The sequence below is a fragment of the Lepus europaeus genome, chromosome 6, assembly GCF_033115175.1.
Source record: "Lepus europaeus isolate LE1 chromosome 6, mLepTim1.pri, whole genome shotgun sequence".
NCBI lineage: Eukaryota > Metazoa > Chordata > Mammalia > Lagomorpha > Leporidae > Lepus > Lepus europaeus.
The window spans coordinates 132,377,057-132,396,136 of NC_084832.1; positions in this window are offsets into that span (position 1 = coordinate 132,377,057).

Here is a 19,080-nt window from a genome sequence, read left to right on the forward strand (position 1 = left end):
TGCGCCCCGACCGGGACTAGAACCCGGTGTGCCGGCGCCGCAGGCGGAGGATTAGCCTGTTGAACCACGGTGCCGGCCTAATAAACATCTATTCTATACTTTGATTGCCATTTCTTTATCACCCAAGAAACTCTGGTGATGTATACATATTATTCTTGCATTAGTTCGGAGGCATTAAGTGAGCCAAGAGGCAAAATAAGGAGTTGAGCTATTGTCTGACTTCTAATCTGGTACACCTGTCACCAGCATGGAACCTTACCTTTAACAGTAACTATTTGTACAAATCCAAACTATGCAATGTTGCAAGTGGGGTAGTTAAATATGCAGTGAGTAGCAGGCAGATGATTCCATCTTTTAAAAATTTTCTGTTGTAAGACTTTCAAGATCAGTTTTGAAAATGAAATGTAGGGAGGGTATCCCACACAGCATCATAAGGCAGAAATGGGGGCTGGCATTGTGGTACAGTGGGTTAAGCTCCTTCTTGTGATGTGGGCATTCCATATGAAAGCATCTGTTTGAATCCTAGCTGCTATACTTCTGATCCAGTTCCCTGCAAATACACTTGGGAAAGCAGCAGAAGATGGTCCAGGTGCTTAGGTCTCTTGTCACTCGTGTAGGAGACTTGGATGGAATTCCTGGTTTCTGGTTCCTTGGCTTCAGCTTAGCCCAACCCAAGCTGTTGCAAGTATTTGGGGAGTGAACCGGTTAATGGAAGATCTCTCTCTGTCTCTCTCTGTCTGTGTGTGTCTCTCTCTGTATCTTTTCAAATAAATACATCTTAAATAAAAAAGGCAGAAGTGGACATGCTGTAGCATGTTGTGGAATGAAGAACACTCATATGTGGGAGTGTCATTCTAGGGTAGGGTAGAAATGAAGCCAGGAAATTGATAAAACAATGGGCCAAAGTTTTTTTTTTTAAGGATTTATTTATTTATGTGAAAGGCAGAGTTATAGAGAGGCAGAGGCAGAGAGAAAGAGAAAGAGAGGTCTTCCATCCAGTGGTTCACTCCTCAAATGGCTGCAGTGGCCAGAGCTGGGGCATTCCAAAGCCAGGATCCAGGAGCTTCTTCCAGGTCTCCCACTCAGGTGCAGGTGCGCAGTTATTTGGGCCATCTTGTATTGCTCTCCCAGGCCATAACAGAGCTGGATTGGAGATGGAGCTGCCGGTATTCAAACCGGAGCCCATATGGGATGCCAGCACTGTAGACGGCAGCTTTACCTGCTACGCCACAGTGCCAGCCCCCCCAAATTTTTTTATTTGCTGTTGCAGGTGAAAGGGAATCACTACATTTGTGTTTAAGAAAATTATATGCTTTATGGATTTAATTACATTATTGTAATGGAACTTAGTGGCCCTGGGCTGCCACGTTGGTGGAGTTCTGATAACAACAGAATCTTCTGAGCTGGACCCAGAGCCAGATTCTAATGTGTATCCTCTTGAGGCGGATAGGAGCTTTCTAGTCATTAGTCAATAATTATAGCTAACATTTGTAGGACACTTTACATTTTTACAAAGTGCTATTTTTGTAGATGATATTTGTAACTCAAGGAAGTTAATTATCTTTATCTCTAATTTGTTGTCAAGGAAATATTGGCTCAGATATTTTAAATTCCAGAGCCACCACTTTTTTGTTTCTAGAACCCAGGTCTCAGTTTCCTAGTCTTAAAATGAATATCATTACATCTACTTCACAGGGTTAGCAGGAGGATAAAGGAGATGATAAAAATAGATAACAGGGGCCGTTGCTGTGGCGTAGTGGATAAAGCTGCTGCCTGCAGTGCCAGCATCCCATATGGATGCAGGTTCGAGTCCTGGCTGCTCACTTCTGATGCAGCTCTCTGCTATGGCCTGGGAAAGCAGTAGAAGATGGCCCAAGCCCTTGAACCCCTGCACCCATGTGGGAGATCTGGAAGAAGCTCTTGGCTCCTGGCTTTGGATCGGTGTAGTTCTGGCCATTGCCGCTAATTGGAGAGTGAGCCAGTGGATGGAAGACCTCTCTCTCTCTCTCTGTCTCTCTCTGTCTCTCTCTACCTCCCCTTCTCTCTCTGTGTAACTCTGACTTTCAAAAAAAAATCTTTTTTTTTTTAAAAAAAAGACAACAATACATAGTAATAATTTATTGAATTGAACTAGATAGTAGTTGACAAGAAGACTTTTGTAGTGTGATGAAGGGAGCTGGAAATGTAGGGGCCTCAGCTATTTGAACTGTAACATCATATTTCCTAGTTGAATTAGCAGGGAGCTAGATTGGAAGCAGAGGAATCTTATTCACAACTCAAATGCCAGTGGCCAGGTTCAGGCAGGACCAAAGCCAGGAGCCTGGAACTCCATGTGGATCTCTCACATTGGTAACTAGCACTCACACCTGTGTGCCATGACGTGCTGCCTTCTGTGATCTGCATCAGCAGTGGTGGGAACAAACGGCCCTGTCTGTGACTGGATCCTTAGTACTCTGATGTGGCATGAGGGCATCACATCTGATGTTTTAATGGCCACCCCATATTATGTCTTCTTAATATGATAATTTTCATCAATATATAATGTCCTTATTTTTGTCCAGTGATAATCGTTGTGTCTGGCATACATTATATGATAGTTGTATGGCCTAACCAGCTGGATTTTGCTCTGTTATCAATATATATGTCCTTTTCTGTCCATCATTTTGAAGCAATTTATGTATTTTAATCCAAAGAGATTTTCTGTAGAGAGCAGTTTTAAGAAATACATTCTGACAATACATGCATTCTCACTGGGGAGTCAAACTATGATATTGGTTCTGAAATTTAATCTTTGTTGTCTCTTTTATTTTATACTAATTTGTCTCTCATTTTTACCATTGTTGCATTTTATCTATCTAGTTGAAATTGTGTAGTGAACAGTTTTGATTCCATCCTCTTTTTTTTTTGGACAGGCAGAGTGGACAGTGAGAGAGAGAGAGAAAGGTCTTCCTTTTTTTGCCGTTGGTTCACCCTCCAATGGCCGCCGCGGCTGGAGCATTGTGCTGATCCGAAGCCAGGGGCCAGGTGCTTCTCCTGGTCTCCCATGGGGTGCAGGGCCCAAGCACTTGGGCCATCCTCCACTGCACTCCCGGGCCATAGCAGAGAGCTGGCCTGGAAGAGGGGCAACCAGGACAGAATCCGGCACCCCGACTGGGACTAGAACCCGGTGTGCCGGCGCCGCAGGCGGAGGATTAGCCTAGTGAGCCGTGGTGCCGGCCATGATTCCATCCTCTTATCTGTACATATTTTGGATACTTTATGTATGTATTGGGGAATACTCATCCTACCAAAATTGGTACAGGAGATTAAGGAGCATTATATATGGAGGAAAACTACTATTTCAAGAAAACATAAGATTGGGTGAGAACTTGGACTTTTATTTGATATACCTTTTATTTGATATAATTAATACTATAAATATGTACACAAAATTATCTCAAATGTACTAATATTGAGATTACATATAGCATCCTAAATATGTAGTTATTAGGTGAGTTGCAATAGCTTACAAAAATTTTATTTCTATATGCCTCACTCCAATCCTTTGTCTTGTCACAGCTAGCATCTTCATATGTTGTATATAACAAAATACCTATTTATAATTATTTTTATGTATTTTCCTTTTAAATGTTATAAGGGATAAAAAGTGGACTCATGGCTTGTGGGTGTGTCTTTGTGGCAGTACTCAAGTCCTCTCTCTTTTTTTTTTAAAGGGAAAAGTTTTATTGGGGAAAACCTAACAGACTGGAGGGAAGGGGCAAAGAAAGAAAAGAGGGAGGAGGAGAGCGTAAGAGAGATCAAGAGTCAGATAGAGAAATCGAGAGAGAGAGAGAGAGAGAGAGAGCGAGCGAGCAGGAGACAGAGAGAAAGCGAGCCATGTGTTCAGGAACAGTTCCTCTTAAAACTTTGCTGGGGGACAGGCAGGGAAGTAGGAGCAGTGAATCCCACTAGGATGAGGGTTGGGCTGACACTGGTGGTTAGGCCATGGGGTCACCTGGCTTCCAGCCACGCCGGTGGGAGCTGGAGCCTAAGATGGCATCCAGGGTGTAGATTGCGCCACGGATAAGACTGCGCCATTTTACTAACATTCCCCACTTTTGTTTTTTATGAAGCAAGAGTTGAATGGGATTACATTAGCCCCCAAAGTCCAGGAGGGGTAGAGGGTCAGTGAACTGTCTTTAGAGCTATTAAGTCATCTCTTGGCACATCCACTCCCTATTTAGGATTTCCTAAGTTTGAGTCTGGACTGGAATCTTTTTTTTTTTTTTTTAAGATTTATTTATTTTGTTTGAAAGTCAGAGTTACCCAGAGAGAGAAGGACCAGCAGCAGAAAGAGAGAGAGGTCTTCCATCTGCTGGTTCACTCCCTAGATATCCACAATGGCCGGAGCTGTGCCTACCCAAAGCCAGAAGCCGGGAGCTTCCTCCAGGTCTCCCACGTGGGTGCAGGGGACTTGGGCCATCTTCTACTGCTTTCCTAGGCCACAGCAGAGAGCTGGATTGGAAGTGGAGCAGCCAGGACTAGAATTGGCGCCTATGTCAGATGCTGGCACTGCAAGCGGAGGATTAACCTGCTGCGCCACATTGCTGGCCCCAAATTATTATTTTCTTTCATGAATTGACTTTTGTGATTAAATGTAAAAAGTTACAATGAAACACATGGTCTGTGCATTTCCTTTTAGCATTTTTACTGTGTCACCTTTTAAATATAATCATATGGACTGTTTTGAATGAATTTTTGTGCAAACCCGTTCTCCATTGAGTTGCCTTTCACCTTTTGACAAAGTAAGTTTACTGGGCCTACTCTGGTCTGTTTTATTCTCTCTGTTGAGTTCTATTTACCCGTCTTTGTGTTCCTTCACCAGTGTCACAGCTTCTTCATCACTGTGGCTCCATGGTACATGCTAGGATTTAGATGTGTGAGGTTTTTGTACTGATTCTTATTCATTTTCTGAATGCATATTTTGACTTTTTTTATATTCTCTAGGATTTCAACTGTACCCAGAACAATTCTAAGTGATATAGTCTTTGAAAATGTTCATATTCCAGTTTTAAATTTTTATTTTATGTAATAGAGTATTACTAATATATAGATCTGTTGACATTTGTCTACTTCTTGTTATTTCCCTCTATTCTGATTGAGGCATAGGATAGTGGAATGTATTTCTATCTGAATTTCTAAAATCGAGGCCTAGAATAATCCGAACACAGAATTCAGGGTTACCAGGAGTGCCTCCAGGAGGCGGTCGGCCACTGCACACGGAGATTGCTCAGCTTCTGTGCTGCGCTCGCAACCGCCAGGGGGCGCCAGACCGTGGGGCGCAGAGAGCTCCGAACGCCTGCGCTACCCCTGGCGGCCGCTAGGGGGAGCCTGACCATGGGGAACAGAGCGCGTTGAGCTCCTGCGCTGACCCAGCTGCCGCCCCGGAGTCCAGCCCACTGTCTCCGTCCTGCCCCGGAGTCGCTGTCTCACAGCAAGAACCGCACCTGTATTCTCAGGACCGGGAGAGAGGCCTGCGCCGAGGAGTTACTGTGTGTCCCTGGTCGTCTGCAGGGGCCACCTGAGGAGCCAACGAAGAGCAGGCCTCTGTGACGCCGCTGATCGCCAGGCAGCCCGAGGACCCTCCCTCCTCAGAACAGTTCCCGGGGTCTGCCCACCCCAGGGTCCCCATGGAGGCGTGGGCCGCGCCCCCCACAGCGCGCTGAGGTGAGTACCCTCCCTCCTCAGGGAACAGTTCCCGGGGGCTGCCCACCCCAGGGTCCCCATGGGCTGCGCCCCCCACAGCGCGCTGAGGTGTGAGGACCCTCCCTCTTCAGGGAACAGTTCCCGGGGTCTGCCCACCCCAGGGTCCCCATGGAGGTGTGGGCCACGCCCCCACAGCGCGCTGAGGTGTGAGGACCCTCCCTCCTCAGGGAACAGTTCCCGTGGTCCCCATAGCGCATTGAGGTGTGAGGACCCTCCCTCTTCAGGGAACAGTTCCCAGGGTCTGCCCACCCCAGGGTCCCCATGGAGGCGTGGGCCGCGCCCCCCACAGTGCGCTGAGGTGTGAGGACCCTTCCTCCTCAGGGAACAGTTCCCGGGGTCCCCACAGCGCGCTGAGGTGTGAGGACCCTCCCTCCTCAGGGAACAGTTCCCGGGGTCTGCCCACCCCAGGGTCCCCATGGAGGCGTGGGCCGCGCCCCCACGGCGCGCTGAGGTGTGAGGACCCTCCTTCCTCAGGGAACAGTTCCCGGGGTCCCCACAGCGCGCTGAGGTGTGAGGACCCTCCTTCCTCAGGCAACAGTTCCCGGGGTCTGCCCACCCCAGGGTCCCCATGGAGGCGTGGGCCGCGCCCCCACAGTGCGCTGAGGTGTGAGGACCCTTCCTCCTCAGGGAACAGTTTCCGGGGTCTGCCCACCCCAGGGTCCCCGTGGGCTGCGCCCCCCACAGCGCGCTGAGGTGTGAGGACCCTCCTTCCTCAGGGAACAGTTCCCGGGGTCTGCCCACCCCAGGGTCCCCATGGGCTGCGCCCCCACAGCGCGCTGAGGTGTGAAGACCCTCCCTCTTCAGGGAACAGTTCCCGGGGTCTGCCCACCCCAGAGTCCCCATGGGCTGCGCCCCCCACAGCGCCCTGAGGTGTGAGGACCCTCCCTCCTCAGGGAACAGTTCCCGGGGTCTGCCAACCCCAGGGTCCCCATGGAGGCGTGGGCCACGCCCCCACAGCGTGCTGAGGAGTGAAGACCCTCCTTCCTCAGGGAACAGTTCCCAGGGTCTGCCCACCCCAGGGTCCCCATGGGCCGCACCCCCCACAGCAAGCTGAGGTGTGAGGACCCTCCCTCCTCAAATAACAGTTCCCAGAGTCTGCCCACCCCAGGGTACCCCGTGGAAGCTTGGGCCGGGCTCCGCCACTGCGCACAGGTGTGTGGTTTTGCGTCTGTTTATGGGTGAAATCCTGGCAGAGAGACTCATGGACACCCTGCATCGGGCGAGGTGAGAGTTGGCAGCGGCTGCCTGCAGTCGCCCTTCCCTGTGTGTTTCAATGACTTTTTTTTTCAGCATGAAAGTATTGGCAAAGTAGATGTTTTAAAATTCAAAACGCTATATAATTATATATTTATATCTGTTAAAAGAGCTTTGGGGGCTGGTGCTGTGGCATAGCAGGTAAAGCTGCCACCTAGGACACTTGGCGCAGGTTAGAGTCCCGGCTTCTCCGCTTCCGATCTCACTCCCTGCTAATGGACCCGGAAAGCAGCGGAGGATGGCCCAAGTGCTTGGGACTCTGCACCCATGTCAGAGACCGAGATGAAGCTCCTGGCTTCTGGCTTCAGACTGTCCCAGCCCTCCCTGTTGTGGCCATTTGGGGCCAGTGGATGTGTAGCAAGATTCTGTACAGAGATAAGAAATTGTGGTCTTTTATTATTTATATGTAAGGCTCAGGTGGAATTTCTTATCCAAAAGCCTGAGCCCAGAACAAAGAGGGGTATTTTAGCCTCTTTGTTTCCCTTATATGGCTACATACACACATTTGATTGGATATTCTAATGTTACATGGCGGCCACAGGTATTGATACAATACTGTGTATGCATACATAGTTACTGATTTTTTTTTCTACACATGTACTGAGCTGCAGAACCTGAAATGTTTACACATAAGCAGATAGGGTGGTTGGTACAGCAGGTTCTTTCCCTTAGCTTAGAATAGAAATAAAAAGCCAGGAAAGAATTTGCAAAGAGACAGAAACTTTTATTTGACAGAAAAGAAGCTTTTATTTGATTGACAAGCCACAGAACTTGTCTGAGAGGAGACCAGGCGGAGTGCCCGAGTAGGACACTGGCTTTGAGGAAGTGTCCTGAGTTTTTAAGGCATTACTGTTTTGTTCCCTTGGGTCATTCTGTGGGGGTGCCCATTGGGTGGGAGTTTCACAGGCTGTATGTTGATTGGCTAGGGGCCCATGGAAATAGTGTTTGGGGTCTCCTGGAGATGGCCTGTCTCTCCCTTAGGGTCTCAACCCCCTCCTCCGCTAGCTATTATGGTTTAAGGGGGCCGGCTCTGTGTCATAGTGGATAAAGCTGCCGCCTGCAGTGCCAGCATCCCATATGGTCGCCAGTTCGAGACCCAGCTGCTCCACTTCTGATCCAGCTTTCTGCTATGGCCTGGGAAAGCAGTAGAAGATGGTCCAAGTCCTTGGGCCCCTGCACACTGTGGGGGACCAGGAAGAAGCTCTTGGCTTCTGTCTTCAGATGGGTGCAGCTCCAGCTGTTGTGGCCATTTGGGGAGTGAACCAGTGGATGGAAGACCTCTCTCTCTTTCCCTCTCTCTCTTTCTGTCTCTCCTTCTCTCTGTATAACTCCTACTTTCAAATAAATAAATTAATCTTAAAGTATGATTTAAAACCACAAGGATCACACAAAATAGCAGGGATCTCCTGTGGGGGAGGTTGAATCTGGAGAGGCCTAGAGGAAACTTCCTGAGCCTGCCTCAAATTTGAAAACCTGTCTTTAAGTTTCAAATCCCTGGTGGCAAACACCACAGCCCCAGGGCGCTTTTGCCTAAAGATCGTTAAGGTGGTATAGTAGGAGTGGCTAAGACCCTTTTGCATCACATCACCCCACCCCTTGCTCGCATCCGCTCTGTACCATCCGCTCTGTACCTCAGCTATATATACACTCCCTTTTACAATAAAGTGAGATCCTGCTTCTCCCCACCCTGTCTGATTGTCCCCTGGAGTTCGGGGAAGGCTGAGTGGCGGGTGGCGCACTTCCCCTCCTCAGCCAAGGCAAGCTGAGGGCAGCCTGCCTAATTCTCCAGAGGTGACAGGAAGAGTCACCGCAGTCTTCTGGAGCCAGCCTGACTCTCCCCAGGGGCTCAGCCCCTTCCTTTGTCAGCTCTGAGTGAAAGAGTGTAACCACCCTGAAGGTGTGAGTTAAAGCCACAAGGTCACACATGCAGCCCAAGAAGCTGTTAGTGGGTGAGATGCGAGTTGGTCTGGAAACAAGCTTTCCAGCCACAGCTGGCAGCCTGCTTGTGAAGAACATCCTACCCATATCTGAGGGGCCTACTGAACCCCCAGCACCACTAGACGGCCTCAGATAGCAAGTACAGTTGACACAGTCATAGGCAGGCAGATCACAGCCACATTTCATTCCCAGGACAGATCCTTTTGCTTTCTTCTGACCTTAGGAAGGCTTCTACCACAGCTTTAATCCTGTCAGTAAGAAATAATTTTAATTAAAAGCCAAAGGCCTCTACTCCAGATGAAAGATCTGTCCTCTCTCTCTCTCTCTCTTTCCCCCTCCCTCTTCCCCTCTTTTAGCCTGACTTTCAAATAAGTAAATTAAATAAGTTTATAAAAAAGCTTTATATAAAATAAATGGTTCATTTGAACAGAGGAGTGATGTATGTGTCCAGAAGTGCCAGAGGGAAACTGGGTTTTGGCCCCCTCAAGGACTGAGCAGGGAGTTTTTCCGCAGCTGAAGCAAATGGAGGAAGTATCTGAGAGGGCACAGCCAGGGGACTGCCCCTTTGTGGTGCTTCCTGGGGAGGTCCCAAGCTATACTGGTACTCAGCAGGTGGGCTACTTGTTATCCTCTAAGGCTGGATTTTAAATTCTTCTGAAAGTTAAAAGAAAGAGCTCTTTAAATATTTGTAGAAGTGCATTTAAAAATAACTCAAAACATTTTCCTCTTTGGGGCAGGCCTCATGGGGATACCAGACCTATGCTGTGCATTGGTGAGACAAAAGCTTCCTGAGAACTCTGCAGAGGAGGGGCTTCAGGTAGAAAAATGTAATTCAAAATAACCACTATTTAACTCTGCACACATGTCCACTCATATGATATCCACAGGGTAGTCCCTAGTAATAAATATCTACACAGTGGTCTCTAATACTTACATAATATCCACAGGACATGGGTGCAGGAGCACAAAGACTTGGGCTATCCTCCACTGCCTTCCCAGGCCATAGCAGAGAGCTGGACCAGAAGAGGAGCAGCCAGGACTAGAACTGGCGCCCATAAGGGATGCCTGTGCTTCAGGCCAGGGCCTCAACGCACTGCATCACAGCTCCAGCAACCTTATTCTCTTTGTATTCTGCTTTTTTTTCTTCATAACTGATGTGTAGATTGGCCTTTTACATCTTTACAAAGCACACAAGTCTTTGTTTGATCATCTCTTTTTAATTATTTGGGATATATACCTAAAAATGGAGCTTTTGTTCCATGTGGTAATTGTATTTTTTTAAAAGATTTATTTTATTTATTTGAAAGACAGAGTTACAGAGAGAGGGAGAAGGAGAGGGAGAGGGAGAGGGAGAGAGAGACAGAGAGAGAGAGAGAGAGAGATCTTCCATCCTCTGGTTCACTCCCCAGATGGCCAAAACAGCCAGTGCTGCACCGATCCGAAGCCAGGATCCAGGAGCTTCTTCCTGGTCTCCCACAGGGTGCAGGGGCCCAAAGACTTGGACCATCTTCTTCTACTGTTTTCTCAGGCCATAGTAGAGAGCTGGATCAGAAGAGGAGCAGCTAGGACTAGAACTAGCGCCCATATGGGATGCCGGCGCTTCAGGCCAAGGTTTTACCTGCTGCACCACAGTAGCAGCCCTGGTAATTGTATTTTTAATGTTTTGAGGAAATACCAAACTATCTTATGTTATTTATATTGTCACTAGCAGTGTTTATGAGTTTAAATTTCTCCACCTTCTTACCAACACTTGGTACTGTTCTTTTTATTATAGTTATTCTAATGGAAGTGAAGAGACTATCTCACTGGTTTTCAATACGTCTGTAATGACTAGTGAGTTTAAGCGTCTTTTCATGTCTGTTGAAGTGTGTGTTCAAGTTCTTTACCGTATTTTGAATTGTTTGTCTTTTGTTGTTGAGTTGTAAAATTTACTTAGGTATACTCTGGATAATACACCCTTTTCAAATACACAACATGTGCGTTTTATCTTCCATCACTTGAGTTGTAGTGAAATACAACAGCAGATACATATTTGGTCTCTTCCCTTGTCTTGTAGCACTTTGCTGTTATTTTATGCAGTGGTTGTTTTGTGTGCCAACAAAACAATTGATGTATGGTGTCTTCTGGAAAGCCCCAGGGTGGCTGGTTGCCAAAGGAACTAACCCTGTGATCTGAGGTTTGCAATTTACAGTGTCCCCCACCTGACATTTTGGGAGGGGAGAGGGACTGAAAATTGCCTTGATCACCCATGGCTAGAGATCTAGTCATGCTGACTCCTTAATTAAACTCAGTAGGAATCCAGAGGACAGGGTTCAGAGAGTTTCTATATTAACATGTGGAGGCACTGGAAGTGAGGCAACCTTGAAAATTTATCAAAGTTCTGTAGTGTTTCCACCTGCCTTACCCTATGCACATCATTGTTGGTTGTTCATTTGTAGCTTTTCTGGTATGCACTGTAATAAATCAAGAATGGCAAGTGTGCTGTTTTCCTGGGTTGTGTGAGCCACTGTAGCAAATGATCAAACTAGAGAAAGTATTTGTGGGAACCCCTCATTTGTGTCAAAGTCAAACAGAAGTCGTGTGGTAATCTGGGACCCTATTTTTTTCCTCAAAGAAAGCTTTTATTTAAGGAATACAAACTTAATGGATTTCATAAATACAACTTGAGGAATATAGTGATTCTTCCCACCACACCCATCCTCCCAGCTGTCTTCCTCCTCCCACTCCTATTCCCAGTCTTATTTTTTCTTTTACTATTTTTACTATTTTTCTATTTTCAATTAACTTTATACACAGACGATTAACTAAACTGCTCCTCAACAGTAGAGATAAGGGCTGCTCAGAGTCGTTGTTATCTCGAAGTTGCTTTCACTTTTTTTTTAAAAGCATTAATTTTTTGAGAAACTTAACTAACTTTAAATAAGAACCCAAGAATGGTACATCTTTTGCAAGCACTTGGACATAGCTATAACTTATGAGACTTAAGAAGATCCTCCACTTAATACACTCTAAGTAAATCTTTGAGAATAAGTTTTATTGCTAACTCTCATAATACAACTCTTTGAGGACAGAGGTCTGGCATGGTAAGTTAGTGCACAGCTTGGGACCTATTAATAGCAATTTGCAATTTGCTTCAGAAGTGGGAACAGTCTTTTATGACTGAGCCATTAATCTGGAATTGGACTTGACTACAGGACTCTCTAAACTACCCCCTACATCTCATCATGAGGTGTTCTATGTTGACTCCTGAGTCAATAGTAGTAGGAGAAAGTGTTTTTTTCCTTGTCTAACAGTTTTCTTGGTAATGTTTTCTGATGGACAATAGTTTTGAGGAAATCCAATGTGTCTGGTTTTTCTATTGGTTGCTTGTGCTTTTGGTGTCAGAAATGTAAAACCCAAAGTTATGCAGATTTATCTGTATGTTTTATTATACAGTTTATACCTTCAACTCATGTTTAGGGTCTTTAAAATTATCATTGCTTTTTTGTTAAGATTTTAAATTGAGAAATATGAATCTGCTACATTTGTGTTTGTTTTTCAGTTCAGCTTTGGCCATTCACGTTTCTTTGTAATTCCATGAGAATGTTAGGATGGGTGTTCTAATATACATAGCCCAAGGTCTGTGTGATTGTGATATCAATCACATTGACTATAGATTGCTTTGGGTGGTATTGCAGTCTTTAAATATTTAAGTCTTCTAGTACATTAGCATGATGTGTCCTTATATGTATTTTCTATTTATTTCATTTCCATCACTGCTGTTTTGTAATTTTGGGAGTGTGAATCTTGGGTTCGGGTTCGGGTTAGGGTTCGGGTTAGGGTTCGGGTTCGGGTTGGGTTAGGGTTCGGGTTCGAGTTAGGGTTTAGGGTTCGGGTTCGGGTTAGGGTTAGGGTTAGGGTTATGGATTACAATGGCTTCCCCCCCCATAACTTCCCTCCCACCCGCAACCCTCCCCTTTCCCACTCACTCTCCCCTTCCATTCACATCAAGATTCATTTTCAATTCTCTTTATATACAGAAAATCAGTTTAGCATATATAAAGATTTCAGCAGTTTGCCCTCACATAGCAACACAAAGTGAAAAAATACTGTTGGAGTACTAGTCATAGCATTAAATAACAGTGTACAGCACATTAATGACAGAGATCCTGCATGATATTTAAAAAAAATGGATTCATTTTCTATGTAATTTCCAATTTAACACCAAGGTTTTCTTTTTCATTTTCAATTATCTTTATATACAGGAGATCGATTCAGTATATACTAAGTAAAGATTTCATCAGTTTGCACCCACACATAAACACAAAGTGTAAAAATACTGTTTCAGTACTAGCTATATCATTACTTCACATTGGACAACCCATTAAGGACAGATCCCACATGGGACGTAAGTACACAGTGACTCTTGATGTTGATTTAACAATTTAACACTCTTGTTTATGGCGTCAGTAATCTCCCTAGGCTCTAGTCATGAGTTGCCAAGGCTATGGAAGCATTTATGGTTCGCCGACTTTGATCTTATTCCGGCAGGGTCATAGTCAAAGTGGAAGTTCTCTCCTCCCTTCAGAGAAAGGTACCTCCTACCTTGATGGCCCCGTTCTTTCCACTGGGATCAAACTCACTGAGATCCTTCATTTAAGTCTTCTTCTTCTTCTTCTTCTTCTTCTTCTTCTTCTTCTTCTTCTTCTTCTTCCTCTTCTTCCTCTTCTTCCTCCTCTTCCTCCTCTTCCTCCTCTTCCTCCTCTTCCTCCTCTTCCTCCTCCTCTTCCTCCTCCTCTTCCTCCTCCTCTCCTTCCTCCTCTCCTTCCTCCTCTTCCTCTTCTTCTTCCTCTTCTTCTTCCTCTTCTTCTTCTTCTTCTTCTTTTTTTTTCCAGAGTGTCTTGGCTTTCCATACCTAAAATACTCTCATAGGCTCTTCAGCCAGATCCGAATGCCTTAAGGGCTGTTTCTGAGGCCAGAGTGCTATTTAGGACATCTGCCATTCTATGAGTCTGCTGTGTCTCTCCCTTCCCATGTTGGATCCTTCTCTCCCTTTTTGGTTTTATCAGTTAGTATTAGCAGACATTAGTCTTGTTTGTGTGATCCCTTTGACTCTTAGATCTATCAGTGTGATCAGTTGTGAACTGAAATTGATAACCTGGACAAGTGAGATGGCATTGGTACATGCCACCTTGATGGGATTGTATTGGAATCCCCTGGCACGTTTCTAACTCCATCATTTGGGGCAAGTCCGATTGAGCATGTCCCCAATTGTACATCTCCTCCCTCTCTTTTTCTCATTCTTCTATTTAACCGGGATCACCTTTCAGTTAAGATTTAAACACCTAAGAATAATTGTGTGTTAATTACAGAGTTCAACCACTAGTACTAGAACAAAAAAAATACTAAAATGGATAAAGTATTACATTGCACATCAACAGTCAGCACAAGAGCTGATCAGGTCACTGTTTCTCATAGTGTCCATTTCACTTCCACGGGTTTCCCCTTTGGTGCTCAGTTAGTTGTCACCGATCAGGGAAAACAAATGATATTTGTCTCTTTGGGACTGGCTTAATTCACTCAGCATAATGTTTTCCAGATTGCTCCATCTTGTTGCAAATGACCGGGTTTCATTGTTTTTGCCTGCTGTATAGTATTCTATAGAGTACATGTCCCATAGTTTCTTTATCCAGTCTACTGTTGATGGGCATTTGGGTTGGTTCCAGGTCTTAGCTATTGTGAATTGAGCTGCAATAAACATTAATGTGCAGATGGCTTTTTTGTTTTCCAATTTAATTTCCTTTGGGTAAATTCCAAGGAGTGGGATGGCTGGGTTACATGGTAGGGTTATATTCAGGTTTCTGAGGAATCTCCAGACTGACTTCCATAGTGGCTTAACCAGATTGCATTCCCACCAACAGTGGGTTAGTGTCCCTTTTCCCCCACATCCTCTCCAGCATCTATTGTTGGTAGATTTCTGAATGTGAGCCATTCTCACCGGGGTGAGGTGAAACCTCATTGTGGTTTTGATTTGCATTTCTCTGATTGCTAGTGATCTTGAACATTTTTTCATGTGTCTGTTGGCCATTTGGATTTCCTCTTTGGAAAGATGTCTGTTGAGGTCTTTGGCCCATCTCTTAAGTGGGTTGTTTGTTTTGATGTTGTGGAGTTTCTTGATTTCTTTGTAGATTCTGGTTATCAACCCTTTATCTGTAGTATAGTTTGCAAATATTTTTTCCCATTCTGTCGATTTCCTATTCACTTTCCTGACTGTTTCTTTTGCAGTACAGAAACTTCTCAGTTTGATGCAATCCCAATAGTTAATTTTGGCTTTAACTGCCTGTGCTCCTGGGGTATTTTCTAAGAAGTCTTTACCTGTGCCTATATCTTGCAGGGTTTCTCCAATGCTCTCTAATAATTTGATGGTGTCAGGTCGTAGATTTAAGTCTTTAATCCATGTTGAGTGAATTTTTGTGTAAGGTGAAAGGTAGGGATCTTGCTTCATGATTCTGCACGTGGAAATCCAGTTTTCCCAGCACCATTTATTGAATAGACTGTCCTTACTCCAGGGATTGGTTTTGGATCCTTGATCAAATATGAGTTGGCTGTAGATGTTTGGGTTGATTTCTGGTGTTTCTATTCTGTTCCATTGGTCTATCCATCTGTTTCTGTACCAGTACCATGCTGTTTTGATAACTACTGCCCTGTAGTATATCCTGAAATCTGGTATTGTGATGCCTCTGGCTTTGTTTTTGTTGTACAAGATTGCTTTAGCTATTCGAGGTCTCCTCTGTCTGCATATGAATTTCAGCATCATTTTTTCCAGATCTGATAAGAATGCCTTTGGTATTTTGATTGGTATTGCATTGAATCTGTAAATTGCTTTTGGGAGAATAGACATTTTGATGATGTTGATTCTTCCAATCCATGAGCATGGAATATTTTTCATTTTTTGGTATCCTCTTCTATTTCTTACTTTAAGGTTTTGTAATTTTCATCGTAGAGATCTTTAATGTCCTTGGTTAAGTTTATTCCAAGGTATTTGATTGTTTTTGTAGCTATTGAGAATGGGATTGAACTTAGAAGTTCTTCCTCAGCCACGGCATTGTCTGTGTATACAAAGGCTGTTGATTTTTGTTCATTGATTTTATATCCTGCTATTTTGCCAAACTCTTCTATGAGTTCCAATAGTCTCTTAGTAGAGTTCTTTGGGTCCCCTAAATAAAGAATCATATCATCTGCAAAGAGGGATAGTTTGAGTTCTTCCTTCCCAATTTGTATCCCTTTAATTTCTTTTTCTTGCCTAATAGCTCTGGCTAAGACTTCCAGAACTATATTGAAGCGCAGTAGTGAGAGTGGGCATCCCTGTCTGGTACCAGATCTCAGTGGAAATGCTTCTAACTTTTCCCCATTCAATAGGATACTGGCCGTGGGTTTTTCATAAATTGCTTTGATTGTATTGAGGAATGTTCCTTCTATACCAAGTTTGTTTAGGGTTTTCATCATGAAAGGGTGTTGTATTTTATCAAATGCTTTCTCTGCATCTATTGAGAGAATCATATGGTTTTTCTTCTGCAGTCTGTTAATGTGGTGTATCACGTTGATTGTTTTGCTAACATTGAACCATCCCTGCATACCAGGGATAAATCCCACTTGGTCTGGGTGGATGATCTTTCTAATGTGATGTTGCATTCTATTGGCCAGAATTTTATTGAGGATTTTTGCATCTATGTTCATCAGGGATATTGGTCTGTAATTCTCTTTCAATGCTGCATCTTTTTCTGGCTTAGGAATTAAGGTGATGCTGGCTTCATAGAAAGAATTTGGGAGGATTCCCTCTTTTTCGATTGCTCTGAATAGTTTGAGGAGAATTGGAGTTAATTCTTCTTTAAATGTCTGGTAGAATTCAGCAGTGAATCCATCTGGTCCTGGGCTTTTCTTTGTTGGGAGGGCCTTTATTACTGTTTCAATTTCTGTCTCTGTTATGGGTCTGTTTAGGTTTCCTGTGTCTTCCTGGTTCAATTTAAGTAGGTTGTATGTGTCCAGGAATCTATCCATTTCTGATAGATTTCCCTGTTTGCTGGCATACAAATCCTTGTAGTAATTTCTGATGATTCTTTTTATTTCTGTGGTGTCTGTTGTTACGTTTCCTTTTTGATCTCTGATTGTATTGATTTGAGTCTTTTCTTTTTTTAGTTAGTTGGGCCAATGGTGTGTCAATTTTGTTTATTTTTTCAAAAAACCAGCTCCTCGTTTGGCTTATTTTTTGTAATTTTTTTTTGATTCAATCCTGTTGATTTCTTCTCTGATTTTAATTATTTCTCTTCTCCTACTAGCTTTGGGTCTGGTTTGCTGCCGATTTTCTAGATCCTTGAGATGAACTGAAAGCTCATCTATTTGGTGCCTTTCCAATTTCTTGATGTAGGCACGTATTGATATAAACTTTCCTCTTAACACTGCTTTTGCTGTATCCCATAGGTTTGGGTATGATGTGCTGTTATCCTCATTTACTTCCAGAAAATTTTTGATTTCTCTTTTAATTTCTTCTATGACCCATTGTTCATTCAGGAGCATGTTATTCAGTCTCCATGTGTTTGCACGTGCTCTAGGGATTCCCGAGTTGCTAATTTCCAACTTCATTCCTTTATGGTCTGAGAAGCTGCATGGTATGATTCTAATTCTTTTGAATTTGCTGAGACTTGCTTTATAGCCTAGTATGTGGTCAATCCTAGAGAAGGTTCCATGTACTGCTGAGAAGAATGTAAAGTCTTTAGATGTAGGATGAAATGTTCTGTAGATACCTGTTAGGTCCATTTGAGCTATAGTGTCGTTTAAATCTACTGTCTCCTTGTTGGTCTTCTGTCCTGATGATCTGTCTATCTCTGCGAGTGGAGTATTGAAATTCCCCAGTTCTATTGTATTGGGGTCTAAGTCTCCCTTTAAGTCCCTTAACAAGTCTTTTAAATAAACCGGTGCCCTGTAATTAGGTGCATATACATTGATAATCGTTATATCTTCCTGTTGAATGGATCCCTTAATCATTATATAGTGCCCTTCTTTGTCTCTCTTAACAGTTTTTGTGGTAAAATTTATGTTATCTGATATTAAGATGGCTACGCCCGCTCTTTTTTCATTTCTGTTGGCATGGTATATCTTTTTCCAGCCTTTCACTTTCAGTCTGTGTGCATCTTTCTTAGAAAGATGTGTTTCTTGTAAGCAGCAAATAGATGGGTTTTGTTCCTTAACCCAATCAGCCACTCGGTGTCTTTTAACTGGATTGTTCAGTCCTTTAACGTTTAATGTGACTATCGATAAGTAGTAACTTTGCCCTACCATTTTTGGGTTTCCTGTGATCTTTTGCTGTGAGGTTTCCTTCCTTTACCTTCTTTCATATTGGTGACCGTGTTTCTGTGTTTCTGTATGTAACACATCTTTAAGCATCTTTTGCAGAGCTGGACGAGCGGTGACAAATTCTTTCAATTTCTGTTTGCTGTGAAAGGTCTTTCTTTCACCTTCATTCACAAATGAGAGCTTTGCAGGATATAATATTCTGGGCTGGCAGTTTTTCTCTCTTAGTACGACAGTTTCAACTTCTGAGTCGCCTGTCGCACTGTCGGACACGCCCTGGGGTATGGCGCCCCTTTCAGTGTGAGTTTCCAGCACGGAGGCCCTCAGTCATGAGCGGGACCCTGAACTTTTCCTGGGAAAGCTGGGCTGGCATGTGCTGAGCGTTGTGTAGGGAGTCGCGGTGGCCACGAGGGGGCGCGCGAACTCGCTTTATCCCACCGACTGCAGCCTCAGCGTGGGAGGCCTGTGGCTGGGATGGATGGGACGCCCGCGGGCCCCCTGGGAGATGGAGTCCTGTGACACACGACGCCCGCGGGGCTCCTGGGAGATGGAGTGCTGTGACGCACGACGCCCGCGGGCCCTCGGGGAGATGGAGTCCTCTGACGCACGACGCCCGCGGGCCCTCTGGGAGATGGAGTCCTGTGACGCACGACGCCCACGGGGCCCCTGGGAGATGGAGTCCTGTGACGCACGACGCCCGCGGGCCCTCTGGGAGATGGAGTCCTCTGACGCACGACGCCCGCGGGGCCCCTGGGAGATGGAGTCCTCTGACGCACGATGCCCGCGGGCTCTGGGAGATGGACTCTAATAAGGCGG